Source organism: Mesocricetus auratus, unplaced genomic scaffold (assembly GCF_017639785.1).
Source record: "Mesocricetus auratus isolate SY011 unplaced genomic scaffold, BCM_Maur_2.0 Super-Scaffold_100003, whole genome shotgun sequence".
Lineage (NCBI taxonomy): Eukaryota > Metazoa > Chordata > Mammalia > Rodentia > Cricetidae > Mesocricetus > Mesocricetus auratus.
Window position 1 is genome coordinate 56,974,483 of NW_024429188.1, and position 18,522 is coordinate 56,993,004.

Below are 18,522 nucleotides of genomic sequence, written 5' to 3' on the forward strand. Positions count from 1 at the left end.
TTCCCAATCTTCTTGCTTTTGTTTATTTTTAAAATTTATTGGGAAGTTAGTGAATTTTTAATTCTTTTGTGTTCTCTCTTACTAAATGTACCATGTACATTTAAAGGACTAAGTATTGTATTGTATGAATGTTTTTTAAAAATGTCAATTAGGTTACATTGGCTCATTGTATATTTTAAGCCTTCTATATTCTTACTGATTTTTCTGACTAACTTTTAAATAGGTTTTTGTTTCCCAGTTCCCTCTCCCTCCCCTCCTCCCGCACTCCCCCACCATCCCCCCCATCCTCCCACCCTATTGCCAATTCCTTCTACATAGGGGATATCTAGAGTCTGTCATTTCATTCAGGGTAGGGTCCAGGCACTCCCATAAGAGTCCAAGCTGAGAGAGCATCCCTCTTTGTGTTATCGACACACAGTGTCTGTTAGTATTCGAGGGATAAACACTGATCTACTGCTCAGGACCCCATAGGTTGCCCAGGCCTTCTCACTGACTCTCACACTCAGCTGGCCTCCCAGCTGTCAGTCTGGGGTCCAAGAGCTCTCCCCTGTTCAGATCAGCTGTCTCTGCTGGTTTTGCCAGCCCATTCTTTGCCAATTTGCTCATCGCTCCTCTCTCTCTGTCGCTGGGTTCCTTGGGTTCAATTCAGTGTTTAACTGTGGGTGTTTGCCTCTGCTTCCATCAGTCACTGGATGAAGGCTCCAGGATGGTTATAGACATCAAGTTCATTATCAGGAATAGGCATTTGAGGTGGTCTCTACACTATTGCTTAGCTTGCCAATTGGTGTCATCCCTTTAGATCACTAGAGGTCACACTGGTGCCTGATCTGTCTTCTAACCTATGATTCCCTCTTCCCCCTATCCTACCCCCCCACTCAACCTTCCTGTTCCCCCATGACCTACTCTCTCTTCCTCTTCTCCCCCTCTCTATTTCCCAGCTCCCCCTTCCCCCCACCCCTTGCCGTATTCCCCATTTGTTCAGAGGATCTTGCCTCATTTCTCTTCTCTTGGGTACCATGCATATATTTTATGTTCTTTCCTGTTTCCCAGACTCTCTGTCATTGGAAGTACAGACTGGCACTCTCCTGATCCATGTCTAAAATCCATATATGAGTGAGTACATACCATGTTTGTCTTTTTGTGACTGGGTTACCTCACTCAGTATGGTTACTTCCAGTGCTATCCATTTACCTGCGAATTTCAAGATTCCGTTAGTTTTTTTCTGCTGAGTAATACTCCATTGTGTAAATGTACCACATTTTCTCTACACACTGTTCAGTTGAGGGGCATCTAGGTTGCTTCCAGGTTCTGGCTATTACAAATAACGCTGCTATGAACATAGTGGAGCAGATGCCCTTGTCGTATGAATTTGCCTCTTTTGGATATATGCCTAAGAGTGGAATTGCTGGATCTTGTGGTAGATTGATTCCCATTTTCCTGAGGAATCTCCATACTGATTTCCAAAGTGGCTGTACGAGTTGGCACTCCCACCAGCAGTGGAGGAGTGTTCCCCTCTCTCCACATCCTCTCCAGCATAAATTGTCTTCGGTGTTTTTGATTTTAGCCATTATGACAGGAGTAAGATGGCATCTCAAAGTTGTTTTGATTTGCATTTCCCTAATGGCTAAGGATGTTGAACACTTTCTTAAGTATATCTTGGCCATTTTAGCCTCCTCTATAGAGAATTCTCTGTTTAGTTCTCTACCCCACCTTTTAACTGGATCCTTTGGTGTTTTGGAGACTTGCTTCTTGAGTTCTTTGTATATTTTGGAGATTAGCCCTCTGTCAGATGTGGGGTTAGTGAATATCTTTTCCCATTCTGTGGACTGCCTTTTTGTCTTGTTGACTGTGTCCTTTGCCTTACAGAAGCTTTTTAGTTTCATGAGGTCCAGAATCAAGTCATCAAATATAATTATGGAATTTTTATATTTTTATTTATATTATGTTTGGCCATGGTGTATTTTAAAAATGTGTTTTTCACCACATGAGCATTTAAGCATTGTCATATATTTTGGTATAGTGAACTTTTATTCAATAGTCAGTCTCTAATGCCCATCTTACATCCTTGATCTGCATTCAACCATGTTTGATATTAATCTACACACCTCAGTTTTGTTTATATGACTGTGTCAAAATATGCAATTTTCTGTCATTTTACTTTGGATCTGTGACTATAATATAGAGTGAATCCTTTTAATAAAACAGTTTGGATTTTTTTGTTTGATTTTTGAGGCAGGGTTCCTCTGTATTATTTTAGATGCTGTCCTGGAACTCACTCTGTAGATCAGGCTGGCCTCGAACTCACAGAGATCCACCTGCCTCTGCCTCCCAAGTGCTGGAATTAAAGGCATGTACCACCACCGCCCGACTCAGTTTGGATATTTAAAAAAGCAATCAGTGTCATTATAGTGATTAGTATACTGATGTTCAATATACTGAGGCAATTAAACATGTATACTATTTATTTAATCACTGTTTAACATCTTTTGATATCTCCTCAACTTGTTGACTTATTTATTTATTAACATGGTATCATGTTACATTTGATAAAATTTATGTGTTTTTCTCTCAGGTTGGCTTCAAACACACATGTAGCAGAGAGTGACTTTGAACTCCAGATCTTTCTATAGCTACCTCTCCTGTGTTCAGACTATATGTGTGGGCAACCAAGCCTGGATATTTCCCATTTTACTATCGATTATTTTAATAGTTTTTAACTTTGTGTTTAATTAATTGAATTTCTGGCTAAAGCCCTGTATATATTTACATGTAGTATAATCTTTTCTCAGAGACAGCAATTGGACTTCTTAAATTGTTTCTTTTCTGTTTTCTGTTTAATATATTTCTGCCTTTAAGTGCTATTTCCTTCTTTTTTCTTGTAGAGGGTGTAATGTTGTGTTTTCAAAAATTTAGAGATCTCCCAATTTCAATTACTGATTTTCATTTTCATTGTATTTTGATCAGAGAACATCCTTTCTATGAGTTCATTTTTTGACAGTTTTATAACCCCAAATACAGTCCATGTTGATCAAATTTCTACGTATACCTTAGAATAACATGTATTTTGTTATCGCTTCATAGAATGTATTAGTCAACTAAGTAATGGATTTTTTGACTTTGTAGCAAATGCTAAGAAAAGGTGTTAAACTCTCAGAATATAATTTTGTCATTTTCTGTTTCTTTTTATGTTTTGTTTCAAATTTTAGAGTACTATGATTTGATCAAAAGCATTTAAAATCGTTATATCCTAATTTATGACCCCTTTATTTATAAGAATGGCCATCTTTATTCCTAGTAATATTTTTCTTTTTTAGATTCACTTTATCTAGTATGTTGATAAAATACAACTTTCTTTTCATCGTACATTTTCATTCATTTATATTTAATTTTCTGTGTCTTTTTAAGTGAGGTACTTATAGGATGCCTTTTTAAGGGGAATATTTTGACAGTTTTTCAACTAACATAAATATCAATAATGTTGAAATTAAGTGTATAATACTTCTATTAGTTCCTATTTGTCTATGATTAGTCCTATCCATTATCTATTTTTTATGCTTTTCTATTCATTAAATGTTTTTGTGATTCTAACTTATTGACTAATCACTCATTGTTTCCTTATTCTAGTTAATTCTTTGGGGACAGTGGTAAAACTTTTTATTTTCATGTTAAGTTGTATGATACTTCTTCACCCAGAAGAATCTTCCAATGATATACTTTAATTTCTCTCCCATTAGCATTTATTCTATTGTTAAACAATTTCTTCTTATGTAGATATATAAGCAGAACTATATTTATTTTTCTTTGACATTTTTGATAAGGAATTTGGGGTGATCTTTTCTCCAAAACATATCCTCAGTTATTCCAGGCTAACCTTGCATTCATTCTGTAGCCAAGGACTCACTTTGTAGCCAAGGACTACATTGAATTGCACTTGTATGTATTTATTTATTTACCTTAAATGTTTGGTTTTCTAAATTTATTTATTTATTTTACATCCCGAACAAGTTACCTCTTCTTCCTCATCCTCCATTCCATTCCCCAACCTCCTTCCTCTCCCTTCAATCCATTCTTTTGTGTTTTTTAAAAAATTTTTCTTTCTTTTCCTCATTCCCTTACGCACTCCCTCCTCCCCTCCCCACCCCACCCCTATGTGCCTGGAGATTAGAGGACAGCTCTCTAGAGTTGGTTCTCTTCTGCCACCTTGTGGGATCCAGAAACAGATGGTCATGTCTGTGCACAAGGCCAACAAGCTAAGTCATCTTGTAGGCCACCATTTCAGGGTTTTTTTTTTTTTTGAGACAGTTTCACACTTGCTACATATTGGAGGCTGACCCTGAACTTCGTAATCTCCTGCCCTTATCTACTGAGTGCTGGGATTTTAAATGTTCTCCCCCACAAATGGTTTATGCACTACTGACTATTGAACACAGGGTCTTGTGCATGCTAGTCAAGAAGTCTATTAATATCCCAAGCACACAGATTAATTTTTTTCTTTAAGTGCTTAAAAGGTGTGACTTCACTGATTAGTAACTTGTTTTCAATGAGATTCCTCATTCTTACTGATTCCCCTGTATATACAATGTAGCCCCCCATCCCTTTTTCTGTTTTTCACATTTTCTGTCTCTCAGGATTTTAGCAGTCAGATAATCCCAAATGCTGAGATTACAGTTATACGACACCACATCCAACCTTCATTCATACACTTTTGCATTTCTAGAATTTCGATACGAGCCGTTAAAAATAGCTTCCATTTCTAGTCTCATCCTTTTGCTTTCTAATCTTCATGAACTTACATAATGCAATAACAACAGTGGTTTAAATAGTCTTCTAGAACTATCCTTCTGCATTCTGGTGCCTTAATTATTTCCTCCTTGAAATGTGAGGAGTGGTATTTGTTAAATTATTCCCAACAAGAATGACAAGATGACTCATAAACATTAAGAGAAGGCTATTAACACCCTTTCACTGAGTGTGGTGGTGCATGCCTTTAAATCCATCACTTGGGAGGCAGAGGCAAGTGGATATCTGTGAGTTCAAGGACAGCCTTTTTTTTAACAGAGCTACTTCAGAAACAGCCACGGCTACACAGAGAAATTCTGCCTCATAAAATTAAAATAAATAAATATCTTTAAGTTTAAAAATACCCTTTACATAGCACATTATAGGTTAGCAAGTGTTTTAGTGAAGAAAACTCATCGTGAGACATGTTTTATAACCGGCACTTTCCAGTTGAAGATATTTAGGTCTGAGAGTTTAATATCCGTTCCAAGACTGTGGAACTAGTATTACCAAAGCCCACTGAATACAAAGACTTAAATTCTTTATAATTATTTATGTTTACCAGACTCATAAAGCTACACTTACATTCATCATGGCACAGGAACACATTGCAAGAAAACTTTATGTATACATGATCTCCAAATATACAATAAAGTATACATAACTACAGAGATATACACATTTACAGCTTAATTTCTAATATTTGAGTATTTTTGTTTTTTAGAAGATAGAGTCTTACTTGGTAGCCCAGACTACTTAGAACTCACTATATATCCCAGTCTAGCTTAAAATTCATGAAAATACTCATGCCTTAAACTCCTAAGTGATGGGATTACCAACATAAGTCACCATGTCCAGTTCTAATGTTTAAATTCTAAAGAATTTAGGAAATGTTTGTACCAAAGGGGGAAGATACATCAACAAGTAAATGCCCTTCATCTCAGAATACTCCATCAATAATTTATCAGTTTTTAAGATATTTTCATTTATCATGTGTTAATGATAAAATTAAACTGTCTGTAAACTATAAAGATGCTTCATATACTTGGATAACAACATTCAACTTATTATAAAAAGGATAAAGATCAATTTCAAACAGACACTCCAGCACAAGGCAGAAACCTAAATAAGGTTCCAATATATGGCTATTTAATAAATCTGCAGCCACATATAGAATACATAAAATTAATATCTTGTTATTCATAGTATAGCCTGATAAACTAATTAAGCAACTTGATTCATATATCTTTCATGACTAAATTATGCTTCTTTCTATATTGTTATGCCTGTACAAGTAAAACCTTTCTACCTTGTATTATACTGGGAATATGTTCTTGGTCATTCTCTCTCAAACTTTTTTTATACATATAACTCTATCCAATTTCTTTTCTTACCCTACTCTGATAAGAATGGATAAATTTTGTTTTAAAATGTTAGTGTCATATCTTCAACATTCTTTTTAAGCTTTTTTATTTTATTATTTTAATTTTAAATAGCTTGCTTCACATGTCAATCCTAGTTCCCTGTCCCTCCCCTCCTCCCGCACTCCCCCACCATCCCCCCAGCCTCCCACCCTATTGCTACTTCCTTCCACACAGGGGATATCTAGAGTCTGTCATTTCATTCAGGGCAGGATCCAGGCACTCCCCTAAGAGACCAGGCTGAGAGAGCATCCCTCTGTGTTATGGATACATGAAGTCTGTTTGTATGCCAGGGATAAACACTGATCCACTGCCCAGGGCCCCATAGGTTGACAAGGCCTCCTCACTGACTCTCACATTCAGGGGGTCTGATTCAGTCCCATGCTGGCCTCGCAGCTGTCAGTCTGGAGTCCAAGAGCTCTCCCATGTTCAGATCAGCTGTCTCTGCCAGCCCATTCTTTGCCAATTTGCTCATCGCTCCTCTCTCTCTGTCAGTGGGTTCCATGGGTTCAGTTCAGTGTTAAACTGTGGGTGTTTACCTCTGTTTCCATCAGTCACTGGATGAAGGCTCCAGGATGTTTATAGACATCAAGTTCATTATCAGGAATGGGCATTCAAGGTGGTCTCTCCACTATTGCTTAGCTTGCCAGTTGGTGCCATCCCTTTAGATTACTAGAGGTCTCACTGGTGCCAGATCTGTCAACATTCTTTTAATGGTTACTAAATCAGATTTTCACAGCTTATATTAAGAGTTAAGGGTAGTTTTGTCTTGATAGGAAGACGTGGACTATTGAGATTTTTAGTTCTGATTTCTTACATCTCCTGTTCCTGGTTTTATACAATTCTACAAAATACTAGGGGAAAAACCTTTCAGTACACAAGCTGTTCTTAGGACTTAGGAAGAATACCTCAAAGCACACCATCTAGTGGTAAGTAAGTAACATTGTATAAGCAAACAGTACACAAATAGACACATAATTTTACCTAAATACTGGAAACAGACTTATTTCCCAGAAAGAAAAGAGAACTCAAGCAAACTGTTGGTAAAGAGTTAAATTTGTACAGCCATTCTAAAATACAGCATAGAGTTTCCTCAAAAGATTAAAAATAGATTCTTGCATGATTCAGCAATACCATTACTGAGCATATGTACAAGGAAATGAAATTAATACATGCACTTCCTTGTCATTATATAATTATTCATAGTAGCCAAGATATGCTGGACTCAATCTGAGTGTCTATAAATGGATGTCTAAATGAAGGAAGTATGGCATATTTTTGCAAAGATATGCTATTAAGCCTTAACACAGAAGGAAATCTCATCATTTGCAACATCATAGATAGTACTGGGGGACATTATGCTAAGTGAAATAAACCAAGAATACAAGAACAAATATTGCATGATTTTTCTTATACATGGAAATCAAAATTTGAACTCCCAAAATCATAGTAGAATGATGACTGTCAGAAGTTGGGGATGGGTAGATACTGGTGACAGTAATTTCAAGAGATCTATTATATAGCATGACTGTACTTAATAATAATGGATTATTTATTCTAAAAGGTAATAGGCTAGATTATAAATGTACTCAGAACAAAACCAATAAGTATGTAGGGTAATATGTATGTTAATTAGCTTGATTTAGTTATCCACTATGTGTATACATTAGAACATCATATTGGTCAGATGCCATAGTTTATACTTTTAATTGTAGTACTTTGGAGCATTTAGATAAGAGAACCAAGAGAGTTCAAATTGGGCTACACAGAAAGGTTGTCTCTCTAAATACTGTAGGTCACAAATATATAAATACACATATAATAGTTGTCACTTAAATAACAAATAATTATCCTCATACACACTTTAAGTAAATTGAGAAAATATTTGAATACTTAAAAGCCTTCTAAGAGAAGCCTCAAAGTCAATAGTCACGGGTAAAGAAGCCACTTCTTATCTATTTGCTTGGTTGTTTGTTTTGTTTATCTAATGCTCAGGCTGTGTAGCCAAGGATGACCTTGAATTTCTGTTCTTCTACTGTCTACCTCCCAAGTGCTGAAATTATAGTCACATACCAATAGATCTAGTTAGATGTGATAGTAGATATCAAATCTAGGACCCTATCAGTGCTAGCAAGCACTGTACCAACTGAGCTACATGTTTAAAGAAACACGTCGTTGGCTGTGTTGTGTATATACACATGGCAGAAGTGTATTTCTTTCTCTATGTGTTGTGTATATATACATGGCATTTTCTTTTATGATTAGTGAAATAAAAGCTCTAAATTTTGGAAAAACATGTTTTCAGACATTTGAAATAAGGAGTTGAACTTACTTCAGTATCTGAAGACTTGGCATGTTATTGCCAAGTTATAATCATGCATGTAATCAAAGAATAGCATTAGCTCCTAATGCTTTTCTTAGCATTTTCTCTCAGCTAATCTTATCATATAGATATGAGAAACAGTAGGAAAGAGTGTTATACACCTGATATGTTTTTGACTCTTTTATTTATTATTTCATACCTTTGTGGCAATCAGTCCAGATCTGAATACAGATTATACAAACCACGATTTGATCTTGATCACATTCAGCAATTATTAATCAATCATATTTAATGTAGGTAATCTAGAAGCCATTTTCAAAAAGTTCAAAGTATATACTTTATGTATAGGACCATTAATTTGCTGTGTTTGTGAACATATATTTTTGTTGTTACAATGATGTGTGTGTTCGTGTGCTTGTGCGTGTGTGCATGTGTGCGTGCATGCGTGTGTGTGTGTGTGTGTGTTGTGTTTTGTTTTCTAAGGAAGAATCTTGATAGGTAGCCCAAGCAATCATCACTGAAATCACACTCCTGTTTCAGTTTCCTAAGTGCTGGGGCTACAGGTGTGAGGCCCCATGTAAAGCTTTGAAATTAGTCTTAAACAAATTTCAAAAAGGACAGGAGAGTCTAAAGAACAATGTTTCTCAGCACAACGTTTATACACCTCCATAGAAAGCAGAAGGTTAGAAAGTGAGCAGTCAAGTGCTAAGACAGGTCTAGTTGAGATAGTTGCCTGAAGAAAGGTTTACAAAAGCTTGAAAAGTTGGTACTTTCTATAGCTGCATAGATTTAATAATTTAGCAAATTAACAGAATCATAGAATTTAAAAATTAGAAGTAATCTTATATTATAGTAAATATAACAATTGTGACATCATTAATAAAGACAAGAGATATAAAGTAACATATTTCAGAACTTATTTTACTAAAAATAACTAATTCACATCATAAGTTCTTTAATGTCTGGATTACTTTATAAAAACCTTAGAGTATTATACATACAACATTATTAAATAAATATTTTTAGATATTCTAAAGACAATCTTGAGTAAGTTTGTTAAAGTTGGTCTAACAAACTGGGAAAAATTCCTGGGTAACTTTAGCATGAATTTCTCCAGTCACAGTTCAGATAATTGGTAGTCCACAATAAGTGTGTTAAGGTGTTGCTTCCTACTAGGGAGAGAAGTGTTTCCTATGGAATTCAAGTCCTTGCACATACAAGGACTTCAATGAACCATAACCTCCAAATAGTCATGTTAGTTCTTGTGTTTTGAAGAACACGAGGGAAGGGTCTGTTCCAGGTCTGTCTTCAAGGTTTGTTGATACCATATATATCCTCACATGAGATTCACCTAGTATGTCTCCCTTTTATAGGAACACCAGTCATAATGGATTACATGCCCCTCCTTGTCCAGTATGAACTTATCTTTACGTAATTTATAGAATCTACAATGACTTCATTTACTTCATTTATAAATAAACTTCATTCTGAGATGCTAAGGGGTAGAATTTTGACGTATGAGTGGTCAGAACAATTCATCCCACCCTACTACTTAATCACCTCAACATTAGGATAACAAGATAGTGGGTCTCTGGCCAAGGTCTGTTGTCCCCACAAAAACACAAGATTAAGTGTTAACATCATTTATAAAACAAAAGTGTTACCAATTTTTATGCTATGCCAAATAATGTCTTCCACAGCAAACACCAAAGTTTATGCCTTAATTCCTGGAACCTGAAAATGTTAGGTTACATGGTAAGAGTAAATTAAGGTTGCAGGTGGAATTAATATCATAGTCAGTGACCATAAACAAAATTCTTCCACATTATCTGAGTGGGATAAATGTAGTACTCACAAGGGTCCTTAAATATGAAGATAGATCCATAATAGTAACAAGAATGAGGATATGTCAAAGAACTAATCAAACATTGCCAGCTCTGAAGATAGAAGGCCAGAAGACAAGAAATGTGGATAACGTTCAACTGTCGAGAGAAGCAAGGAAATGGATTCTTCCCTAGAATTTCCAAAAATGGAAATTGTACTGACAAATTTACTATAATCCAGTGAGAGTCATTTGATAATAATCCCTTTCATAACACAATGCATTTATGTTATTTTTCTAAGGCAAGATCTTGCTAAGAAACCAGCATCAGCTTCAAACTTGTGATTCTTCTGCCTCTGCCTTGCAAGTGCTGGGGTTAAAGTATTCTCCACAATGCCAAATTTGTGTTGTCTTAAACCACTAAATTTATAGTACTACACCTAAGCAAGGAACAGAAAACTGTTCAGTTTCTCCATTGAATAATGCTGGCAGAGCCCCCAACACACACACACACACACACACACACACACACACACACACACTTTTTAATGACATTCTGTTGATTGCATTTATGAGTCAAGTAATAAGGATAAGTGCCATCTCAATAGTGAGGCCTTTGCTATCATCAAAGTAAGTGGATTCATACAGGCTCAACAGTTTAATTTATTATATAATTATAGCTACCCTTCTAATGAAACAATCTCAACTTTGTGATGGAATGAAGCTGATACACATTAGTTAAGTAATGTACAATGGAAAATATTTTGATTGCATAGTTCTTTGAAATTGTGAAAGTAGACAAAAATAAGTATTTGTCTATGATTACCGTGTCTCAGAAGTTTAGGTAGCAAAAGAATTCTGACTTTGAATTTTAGATGTTAATAGGAATACAGACCACCTGGAGAAACTTGCTAAAAAACAGATAAGCCAGTTGTCTGGAGTGGGGTCAGATATTTGCAGTTTCTAAGCCTTTTCCATATGATGCCCATGCTTCCATTCTAAGGAGTATTCTTTGACTATCAAATATTTAGTAGACACAAAGAAACTAAACCCAACCAGAAAAGTAAATTTATGGATAAATGATTTAATGATGCAGGAGCTAAGTCTGAAGTGTTTTTTCCTAACTAGAAGTGATGTAGACACAGACTTTTCAATACATTCATGATTGTGAGAGCAAATGTCTGTAATAAATGTAAGGGTGGGAGTTATATATAAAATAAACAAAATATATTAAAAAATAACTCAAGTGATTATACTGCCATCTTAGAATAGGAGAGATGAGTCAAGGCTGAAACTTCAGATCTAATGCATTACTTCCCACTAATGTAGAACATATTTTTTTCTTCCAAATTTTACAGTCTCCTAGGTCTCTACCAATCATGCTCTTTCATGAAGACTTTGACACAGAAAGTTGTTATTCTATGGAAGGACAGAGCTACTTTGAAGATAGGACTCAATTACTTTCTCAAATGTTGTAGCTACTCCATCATAAAATACACAATAAGTCGATCCAGCTAACCAAATAGGAAAATATTAAAGCAATAAATTAGTGCAGTGGAAAGCATATAATCTTTTAATGCATTGTTTCATAAAAGGAGGTGAAGAAGTGTGTTCTCCACTGGTTGTTTTGACATAGTAAAGAATATGAATCTATTACCTTATGCCATTTAAAGCCATTGAAGGGTCACATAATGACTTCTTTCTCCTAAATCTCAGCTTTTTGTATATATATAAGAAAAATGGACCTACTAAGAAAAACATGGAAATGTCATAGACTTTAAAGACTAAGAAAGATAGAAGTTAGTGGATATATACACAAACATAAACACTTGAAAATAAAGTAGGTTTCAACACTGAAGTGTGTAGTTTAGAATAACACCCTAATTTATGTCCAAGTTCTGCCACTTATTAATTGTATTACCTTGCACAAACACCATCCCCAAAATACTTGTCTACATGGAAAAATATCTACTGGGGTGTGTATGTAACATATATGCAAGACTCTCTTAAAATATATCAAAAGAAAAATTCTCCAATTCCAAGAGAAGAGAAACAAAGGAGATAGATTTCTGAAATTGTCACTCTGACAAAGGAAGTAAAGATTCTAGATCAATTTAACTGGTTGTAAAACTAGTTATAAAACTACAGGAACCAAGAAATAGAGTAATTTTTCTTGTACACCTTTACATGAGGCAGATGTAACTGTAGTTTTTGATTGACACAGTACAATCTCATGTATCCAGTTACAGTGTACACAGATTTGTGATTTAATCCAGGCAGTTTTTCTACTAGCTGGCACAAGGATGACTCTATTTACATAAATGAGTTTTACCTTATTGCCTTGGTATTACAAATGACTGGAAAGGTTCCATGGTGCCTGTAACATTTTGAATATGCTACACTTCCTGGGGGGGGGCTGAGGAAGAAACTCAGGCTCTAATTTTACTAGGGTAGTGTCTAGTACTCTTAATGTTAAGGCAAATCACAGCTGTAGCTGTTTCTTAAGGTATAAATAAACCTTTTTGTTTGTTTTTGAGATTGTAATTTAATTACACATTTCTCCTTTCCCTTTCCTCCCTTTGAACCCTCCCATATACTTATCCTTGCACTGCTTCAAATTCATGCCCTCTCTTTTCATTAATTACTATTGCATGCATGTGTATACTTGTATCACTCTAGATTCATCACCTTTGACTTCCAAAAGCAATATGTCTAAATATAGTGTATTCATTGAAATTACATGCAAACAATAATTTCGATTTTAACTGATTTCATTACAAAGTCAACATTAGCGATTCAAATATTTATCGTGTTGACAATTCCATTATTTAAAAACATCCCTCTACAATATATTTTTAAAGTTAATGAATTTTGGTGTTTTTAAAAATTAATTTTATGCAAAATTTCATATTATCTTTTATTGTTAAAACACTATTTCTTAAAGATTTATTGATGTTTTATTTTATGCATGTAATTGTTTTGCCTCCATGTATGCATATGTATTTTGTGATTGTCTGGTATCAGTGAAAGTCAAAAAAAGTCATTGGATCATTTGGAACTGGAGTAATGGATAATTGGCCAACATGTGGATGCTGGAAACCAAATCTAGGTCCTCTACATAAACATAAATACTCTTAACCACTGAGTCTTCTCTCCATCCCAGGACTCTGTATTTTAAGAAAACACTTGATTCATATGTAAGCATATACCACTGGGTAAAGCAGACTTCACACACATAGTGTGGTTCATGGAAAATATGCAACACACACACATACACACACACACACACACACACACACACACACACACACACACACACACCACATTGGTCCAAGATACCAGACTTGAATCTTGGTTAAGTCTCCACTAAGAATTCATTATGTCACCCTTCTCAAAGATAGATTAGTGATCATGACTCACACACATATACACATGGATTCTGACTGTGACACTTGGGTCTTAGATGTGTGTTCCTAGAGAAGTCAACTACTTTGAGCCTCCAGTTCCTCAATTGCTTAAGATTATGATAATGTATATAAAATGCACAAAGTTTGGTACTAGTGTTAGCAAAGTACTTCACATCTTTGGGCCTCAGATACCTGACATATAAAATGAGAGAACAGGCTTATCACTAGGAAGTCCCTCCTAGCTCAAATTCTGCAGCTCAAATGAAAAATAGAGAATCTGCTTTTCTCTACCTTAAAGCACAAATGACACAGTTTCATATTTGACCTTTTAAGTAAAATAAAGAGCATTGTCTACTTTAAGTCCTACATTTTATTCAGAGTTGCCTAACTGAATCATTCTAAGACTAAGGGAATCATGTTAATTACTATAATTGTTATCTATAAATTAAAACTACTTTGAAAGATTTCACATAGTTTATGTAATAGGAGAAAAGATTAAGGTGAAAAGACATTTCCTAATAATAAATAACATTCACAGTTCATTTACAGTACCCATCACAATGATTTTTAAAAGTATAAATTATAATACCCTTCTGAATTGCTTTTAAGCTATATTCTCAAACCACAAACATTAAAAAGGTATTAGAATGGTGCCTCTAAAGAAGCCGGAATTGAAAAAATGAAAACTGTTAGAAACAAACAATCAAACAAAAAAAATCCTCTATACTAAACTATGACTATACTGCCATCAAGCAAAAGTTCTGATCTGTGGAACAATGAAGGTTAATTCGAAGTGATATTATATGTACATTATATGTATACAACTGTCAGGACCAACATGGTGATCAACTATCAAATGGAAACTATCAAGGAGAGTCAATATAATATAACAATTAAAAGTATAATGCAATAAACAGTGGTTAATACAGATTTCAGGGGAGGATACATGATACAGTGTGATCAGAAGGAAGTATAAAGTGATGGAATATCTCTAAGTAGTGTCATTTCAATGGAAAGAGTTGTAAACTAAGTTACTGCTGAGGCAATGGTCCTTTGGTCTTATTTATGAGGACAAGGCATATTTTAAAATCACTCATGTAACAGGTGCCTCCATTATGCCTTTTCCCTGACTCACTGTCAGGTGTGTTTAGTCACCAGAGGAGTCCTTCACTGACTAATGATGACTAAAATCGTGCGTGTGTGCAGTTCCTTCCAAAACAATATTACTTAGCTCCCCAGGAAATTGTTTTCTAAGGAAAAAAGAATGTGTATAGTTGTTTTCATTAGTCAGCTAGGTGTGTGGGAAGATGGTAAAGAACTGGCTGGTCTGTTCCCAACCCCTAAAGATATAAAGTCCAGTTAAAGAGTACATAATAACATACACACACACACACACACACAGAGAGAGAGAGAGAGAGAAAGAGAGAGAGAGAGACAGAGACAGAGACAGACAGAGACAGAGACAGAGACTGCACAGTAAGACAGTAGACAAAATGGTAGAAGAAAATGACAAATACAAGAACAGATATAAGGATTTTAGGAAAGGTGATCTGCATAGCCATGGAATAACACTTGAAAGGTACTGATAGGAGATATAATTTGAATAAAGCTTACAAGATGGACAATATTTAAATTGTGAAGAATAGAAGGTAACCTAGTTAAAGGTGGTGGTAGTGATGTGAGAAGCAAAATTAAAGAAGTAATTGTTCAAGAAACATTAGGAAGACAAATAATGAAGAATAAAACAAAATAGATGCTGCCATTCAAAAGGGCTAGATTAAGACTTTTGCAATCAAGAGTCTAGATTGGAATAATGGATACTTTTCTTGCTAGAGAAAATAGTATTGCAGTAATGTTTGCAGACGAATTAAGTATTTGGAGTAAATGTGTATACTGACTAGGAAGCTCCTTTAGTTACTAGAGGAGTAGTAATAAGAAAGGAGTCAACTGAGGATTAGGCGAGGAATGGTGTCAGAAGACAGTCGAAGGAAAAATTGCCAGTATTTGACAAGCTCTTCACTATAAAATCTGCAGCAAAATTCAGATTTCCCTTTAAAATGGGAATAAGTGATGAGATCATGGTGGGGGAGTAATAACCCTACTATACAGTCTTTCACCAAGAACGGATGGGCAGATTGTTCCTCGAAACAGCTGAATGAAACAGTCCTTCCGAGTGAAAGGATGCTAGACAAAGTCTCTTGAAATATAGATGCTTCCAGCAGAAACACAGGAAGAAGAAAGTAGGAAAGTATCAAATCTGAGATAGAGACTGAGGATTTATGTGATGGAGCTAAGATGAAGAAAGACAGACAGGTTAGTAAAGTGTATTTCTCTGACTCCCCAAAGTGATGCTCAAAATTCTCGAATGTCATATCAAATAAAAACTCTTTGAAGGTTGAGAGTTGGATTTATTTGAAAAATTAGTGTGCCTCTCCCATCCTAAACAGTTTGTTATCTGAGAACTTTAGTCTGCAAATTCTTCAAGCTCATTTCTTTTAGATAGCACCTAAGTATCTGGAAATTAAGAATTTGCTTTCTCAAATTTATCAGACTTCTTGGTGCTGAGTACACTCAGTAGGCCAGATGCAAAAGCTAATGGCAGATCCTTGCACTTCAAATGGCACTTGAAACATCTCAAGGCCAAATCCCTAACCTTTCCCTTACTCAGTTCAGACAGAGCTCAGCCCCACCCCCTCCAGTTAAAAGGAAAAGGCGCCTGCGCAATCTCCATGCCCAAGCTCCCTGCAGTGAACCACCCCTCCCTCTAATCAAAGTGCTTATGCGCAGGCGCAGCTTCCTCGGTGCGTTTGAGTGGGGCTATGAGAAATCTACTGTCCAGTGAAATCTAGAAGTGGTAGAATTCAATCTCGTCCATTCTTCAGAAGCAGAGGCACCAGTTTCTCTTACTATCGGGTCAATAGTATGTCCCAGCCATCGCCTCTTTCAGAGCAAGGTCCTGCACTGTGTGGCAATACCCACAGCTTCCCCATCCTCATCTCCCTTCTAATTTCACGCTCTTACCAGGTTTTGCTGGGAGGGTAGAGACAGTTGGCTTCCAAGAAGCCACACCAATTTATTGGCTGTATCTTTTAGACCACAGACCCTACGGGCCCCGTACTGGGAACATTATCCCAGTGTCTTGAAAGTCCTCATTTGCCCTTCACAGCCACCCAGGTTAGGCACTTACCTTGGGCGTGGTGCGGTCAGGGAAGAGATCAGGGGATCCAAGATGAGACCAGGGCCAGAGCAGGCGAATTCCGCGAGATTTTACCTGAGTCTCCACTGCCGCCTCAGACAATGAAATCAGCGTGTCCGATCATCAATTCTCATCATGATCGTGACGTCACAAAAGACAGCAGCCAATGGGAGCCCGAGATCAGCTCCGGACAGTCCCTGGCCTCAGCCCAGAACCCAAGAGTGGGGAGGAGGGAGGAGAGATGGCTTCCTGTAGTGGGGCTGCTTCTTCCTGGCACTTACCTGCTGGATCTATGGCAAGGCCTCTCAGTCCTTCTCTCCCAGGTTAGCTGAGAACATCCAGCATCCCTGTGCCTATAGCAGTTACAAGCCAATCATTTGAGTCAAGTGATGCCTTGTCTTCAAACTTGAGATTTGCTTTGAGCAAAATTGTTCCCCATTACCAAAACTAAATGACAGCATAAAGGTTCACCTGATAGATATATAACCAATGTTATTAAAATCAAGAAGATTCCCAAGGATCCTTTGGAACTTTTCCAATAAGAATGAATATACTCATTTGTGACTGGTTAACCGTGGTGACTAAGGTAAGAAATGGACTCCCTTCACTTTATTTCAAACTGTTTTGCCAGAAAAACTTATTTGGGTGATCATTGTTACAGGAATAAACAAAAAGTCAATCTGCATGTTATATCAGCAACACCCACTTAATGCATGACAAAAATTTCTTGGTGTCATGAAAGATACAGAATTTATTGGTTAGTTGCTGTTGCAGAATTGGCAACACCATTTGGAAGATAGAATTGGGATGCAATAAACACTGACAACAATAAAATAAAATACAAGATCATATGTTATGTCACTAACTAAAGACAGGATCTACATTGTTTTATTAATGAAATCAGCAGCAGAATGGGAAAGTTGAGGAATCATTGTATATTAATATTGTAATTTGACTGTTAGTTAAAAGAAGACACAAGCAACTGTCTTAAAGGGGAAGAGGAATAAGCAAGAGTAGAGAACTAAATATATATATACAATGAATGAATCCAGCTTGACCAACTCAAGAGTATAGACTGAGAACTGGTGCAAGAATGGATAGGCTGATAATGAAAACCTTTGAAAATAGACAGAATGCTTTGACTCAGTTAAAAGGCACCAAAAGCTATGGCTCAAGGGACCTCAATCACTTTAATCAAGGATTTACAAAAAGCTTTGACAATTTTTATCAAACAGAATTCAAATTACACCCAACTCTAGATTTCTCAATGTCTTTCATTCTCATATACTATAAAATGAAACTATTAACCAGACAGGAATGTATTTGTAGCATTTCACCACATATGTAGCAGACTTGCCTATTTACCTCGACTTCATTTGGGAAGCACCTTGAATACTATTGCTATTGAAAAAGAAACTTATTAGTGAGCAAGGTTTAATAACGTTTATTTAAATCTAAAGTGCTTTTCAACAAGATGGAGAACGGTTGGATAATTTTGATAATGTGACAAATGCACTTTCTCCAGATACATACACTGTAGGAATTGAAGTGTCTATTATAGAAGGAGAGATGTT

The 18,522-nt window shown here is 36.0% G+C and overlaps 1 protein-coding gene across 3 annotated transcripts in view; it reads right to left on the reverse strand.

Annotated features, from left to right (window-relative positions):
* Window positions 1–17,068, reverse strand: part of Hdx (highly divergent homeobox) — a 120,168-nt gene extending 103,100 nt beyond the window's left edge. For all 3 annotated transcript variants that reach the window (XR_005876814.1, XM_040744338.1, XM_013122729.3), the window contains exon 1: window positions 16,940–17,068. The gene's annotated coding sequence lies outside the window, so the exon portion shown is untranslated. The remainder of the gene's footprint in view (window positions 1–16,939) is intronic.
* Window positions 17,069–18,522: the final 1,454 nt, after the last annotated feature.